This window comes from Hyaena hyaena, unplaced genomic scaffold (genome assembly GCF_003009895.1).
Source record: "Hyaena hyaena isolate Hyena2069 unplaced genomic scaffold, ASM300989v1 scaffold_7, whole genome shotgun sequence".
NCBI lineage: Eukaryota > Metazoa > Chordata > Mammalia > Carnivora > Hyaenidae > Hyaena > Hyaena hyaena.
Genome location: NW_024080639.1, coordinates 4714218 through 4718838, shown reverse-complemented (window position 1 = coordinate 4718838; position 4621 = coordinate 4714218). Strand labels below are relative to the sequence as shown.

Below are 4621 nucleotides of genomic sequence, written 5' to 3'. Positions count from 1 at the left end.
AGAAATATTCACATGCCACTTATATGTTCTAGGACAAGTTCAGGAGTGTTCATAATTGTAAAAAGTATGAAGGTTCAAGGGATGTTGGGGATTTGGGCTCCCTAGCATCCAACCCTACCCTCTTCAGGAATCATATATCTGTTCTTTCTCTTCAAATAGCCAAGGCATGGTTGGGCCAATGGGATGTTTTCCTTTTCAGAGAATCCTGGGGAGCCAGAGAGTCCCACCCTGCAAGCAGTGGCCTAAGGATCTAGCACCCAGTGGTGGTCTGTTTCTCAACAGTTGTTTCTAAACTATGTGTCTTCTGACCCTGGTCTCAGCTGCCTGACATTTCTTGCTTCCTGCCTATTTTCCCAGTCTGATTTTACAGCTCCCTGTGAATCCCTTCTCTGCTAGGATTAATCAAGGTTAGATTCTGCTTTAGCACTCAGAGTCTTGACAGGTCCAGAAGAAGAAGTGAGATGATAAGGCTGGAGAGGGAAATGGGAGACTGACTGATGAAGGCCTTGAATGCTGGGCTAAGCATCCTTTTGGCCAGTGGTTTTATTTTTTTTTTTTTAAAGTAGACTCCATGCCCAATGTGAGGCTTAAACTCACAACCCTGAGATTGAGAGTCACATGGTCTACCGACTGAGCCAGCCAGGCGCCCCTAGGCCAGTGGCTCTTAACTGGGGCTGTGCTCCAGAATCACCTGGTGTATTAGTTAGATATGGCTGCAATAATGCTGCATGACAAGTGATCTCATGAGGCATATGACAATAAAGACTTCTTTTTCTCACTGCAGGTCTGAAAACCAGCTGGGGTGGCTGATGGATTGGAGTAGAATTGGCTGAGCCAGACTGAGGACTGGATTCACATCTGCTCTGCATGTCTCTCATTTTGGGACCGAGGCTGAAAAGCCATCTGGGGCAGATCCTTCACGGTGAAGAATAGAGGGGTGAGAGGGAGGGCTGGAAATATGAAATGCCTCTTAGGGCCTTGGCTTGGATCTGGCATGGTGTCACCTCTACCCATGCTCCATTGGGCAAAATAAAGCACACGGCGGAGGCCAGCCTCCTGGTATGTGAGTGCCTCCTCTGCGCACCGTGAATCCTGCAGAAGTAGACAAGGCAGAGCTGTGGACAAATCAGTTCCTCCTCTGCACCAGCGGTGCTTCCACAACCTGATATCCTGACTCCAGGTCCTCGAGTTGAATATCTGTATTTTGTTTTTTTTTTTTTTAAAGATTTTTTTTTTAATGTTTTATTTATTTCTAGGAGAGAGAGAGAGAGACAGCGTGAGCAGGGGAGAGAGAGAGAGAGGGAGATACAGACTCTGAAATAGGCTCCAGGCTCTGAGCTGGCAGTCAGCACAGAGCCCGACACGGGGCTCGAACCCACGAACCACGAGATCATGACCTAAGCGAAAGTCTGACGCTTAACCGACTAAGCCACCCAGGCGCCCCTGAATATCTGTATTTTGAAAAAGCCACCCCGGTCATTCCGACGTGCCGTCTCTTGGGATATGTCCTCCTGCTATGGACCACGAGAAGCCATCACAGGCTTTGTGCAGAAGCAGGACATCAGCAGTCCTGCATGTGGGAAACAGCTCTGGCAATACACGGACACCGAGGCCGGAAGATTGGCTGGTGAGCAACTGAGGCAGAGGAACAATGAAGTCTTGGGGCTGGTGCTCAGGTACTTTTGCTGTGTCACAGGCCACCATGAAACTCAGTGGCTCAACGCAGCCAGCATTTAATTGTCTCCTGTGATTTGAGGGCTTCTCCGGGCTCAGTGGGGACAGTTCTGCTCTGAGTGATGTCGACAGGGAACCCAGTCATCTGGGGACTGTCCTATGTTAGACATCTGCGATGGCAGTTGTTGCTGGCTGCCAGCTGGAAACTCAGCGGGGGCTGTCTGCTGGTGCACACACGTGACCTCTCCACGTGCTGGGGCTTCTAGTGGTGCAGCCGGGTTCTGAGTGGGAATGTTCCAGAAGCAAGCATGCCAAGTGGGAGAAAACAAGAGTTGCTGATCACTTGCACCATACTCTGTCAGTTCAGTGGTCACTGGCAGCCCAGACTCAGGGCAAAAATAAGTAGCTCTGCTTACTAGGGACAGCGACAAGTAGGGGCAGTGGCAAGTAAGCATGGCCACAGCTGGGAAGTGGCAGTGTGGGGGAGGGGGTGACGGTCTAAGAGAACAGACAGAAGGTGGCACCTTACTGGTCACGGAAGGAAGAACAGAGATGCCCTGAAGGTTGTCAGGGTGGCTACTTCCTAGCCTGGGGTCAGCTACGGGGTCTCCCGTGGAACGGCCCCTCTGCCATGTATTAAGTGTGCTCCCTGGGTGGGAAAGGTGGTTGGCACTGTCACCCAGGACACCTCCAGGCACTCTGACAGGCATCAGTTAGAGTAGCTGGGCTTGTCATCGAGGACCATAAAGTGGACGCAGTGGGTAGGTTTGGGCGTCAGGGAGGAGGGCAAAGAGAAACATTGGACGAGAGTTGCTGGTGACCGAGTAGGATGCCGCTTGGGCGGGTCCAGGAGAGGGACGGAGAATGGCCTGTCTTTACCCTGAAGAGTAAAGTCCTTGTAGATGTCCTCAGAGGTGGATGACTTCCCCTCGAGGGTGGCCCTGGCCTCTTCCCAGTGGTATCCGTTGACCTAGGTGGCCAGTTGTGATGGCAATGATTTCCTTCTCTCCTCGGAGGCCCCGGGCCATCTGGAGAAGGGGGTCTTCTGGTCCTAGTCACCAGGAGAAAATTCAAAACTCGTCTTCCTGAACACAGAGACCAGGCCCTGGAGGGCAGCCCCGGATCAGAGTAGGATACATTGGTCAGTCTCTCATTCCTGTGTGACTACTCTTTTCTACTTCCCCTTCCCAGGGGCCAACTACATGAGGGCAAGTTCACCCATCTGAAGACATGTCCAAAGACAGGGCTTTGTTCTGGACACAGGGAGACTGGCTCAGGCAGTAGCCAGGAGATGGTAGTGCTTACCCATGGTCAGCCTTTCTCTTCCTTCTCATAGCAGGCTCGTAGGGCATAGATAGAAGGAATACACTCCCAGACCGAGTCCCAGGGCCACCACCCATAGATTATGTGACTTTGAGCAAGTTATGTCACAGATTTGAGACTCACTTTTCCCATCCATAGAGTGGGGCTGATCCTTCTCTGATAGGCCCTGAGTGTTTTGCATTGGAGGGTGGTTAGAAGGCGTTCTGCCTTCCTCGAGTAAGATAAGGACTCCCAATCCCTGCTTCCTCTGGGGGACCTGTTCCTTCTCATCCAATGCTGTGGTTGGGGGTGGAGCCGCCAGTCAACTCCACCAGGCCACAGGGTTGGTCGGGCATCTGACTCAAGTTGGACCAACCAAACGCCTGTAGTGAGCGGGTTCAGAAATGTGCACATGGCCTGCCCTGGACCAATCTGAGTCCTTCCCGAGGATTTTCCTCTCCTGAGCTGGGGAAGAATAGTTCTGTTTTAACTCTGAACACAAGGTTGTTTGGTTATAAGTCTGGAGCTGCTAGTGATCTTCCCTGGGTTATGTGAGCTCATAAACGAACTTCCCTTCCTTCCTTCCTTCCTTCCTTCCTTCCTTCCTTCCTTCCTTCCTTCCTTCCTTCCTTCCTTTTGTTTATTTATGTATCTTGAGACAGACAGCATGAACAGGGGAGGAACAGAGAGAGAGGGAGAAAGAGAGAATCCCAAGAAGGCTGTGTACACCTGGCTCTGGATCTCAACCCCAGGCTCAAACTCACAGACCGTGAGATCGCTACCTGAGCCGAAACCAAGAGTCGGTTGCTTAACCGACTGAGCCACCCAGGCGCCCCAAGCCCATAAATTTCCTTTCTGCTTGGGCTAGTTTCAGTTGGGCTTTGTCACTGCCGTTTACAACCAAAAAGTGCTAAAGAAAACACTATGTTTTGGTGATTTCATGACGATGATGATGATGACGATGACGATACGATGGTCCCTTTGATCACATGCCTGTTATTTGCCGGGCTCTGTGCCAAGTGTTTCCACACATCGGCTGGTGGTTCACCTTGGTCGGTGGTTATTTGTGTGCACGGTGAAACTTCGCATGTCCCTGATGTCCTCTCTTCCAGGCTGGGTTTGTCCCAATACTGTGCAGGGCACCCCGCTCGGTGCCTGTCCTGCACGAGGTGTGGGGCAGCCTGACCACAGTCCCTTGGCGGGGCACCTTGGGCTTAGCGCTCAGTGTGAGGTGAATGGGGTGGTCAGTGCAGATGGTCTGTCACCACACAGATTCCACGGGCCACTTGGGGTCGACCCTCTGCCCAGACGCTGTGTGGGGACTGATCTTCGGGAGGTGGCTGCCTAAAAGTGGGAAGGACCCCCCCTCCCCGCCAGCTCATCCTGCAAACCCAAGCCTCCTCCCTATTAGGAGGTTGACTGCGGTCTCCAGAATTCCTTCTGGGGGCAGTGGGGAACCGCGAGGACTGTCCATCGCTACTAAGTCACTTATGCTGGAGGAGGTTGAGGGTTCACGTGGAGGCTGGACAGCTGGCACGTGGAGGAAGAAGTGCCGTCTACATTGGTGCTGAAGGATTGGCAGGAGCCGGGGGTGCGTAGAGTAGGGGGCAGAACAGCGCAGAGGGGACGTGGCCTCAGGGGGCCG

At 52.6% G+C, this 4621-nt stretch overlaps 1 non-coding gene across 1 annotated transcript; it reads right to left on the bottom strand.

Moving 5' to 3' along the window:
• Positions 1 to 572: 572 nt before the first annotated feature.
• Positions 573 to 645, bottom strand: TRNAE-CUC. Its single transcript has one exon. It is a non-coding gene; the product is annotated as a tRNA-Glu (tRNA).
• Between the last annotated feature and the right edge of the window lie 3976 nt (positions 646 to 4621).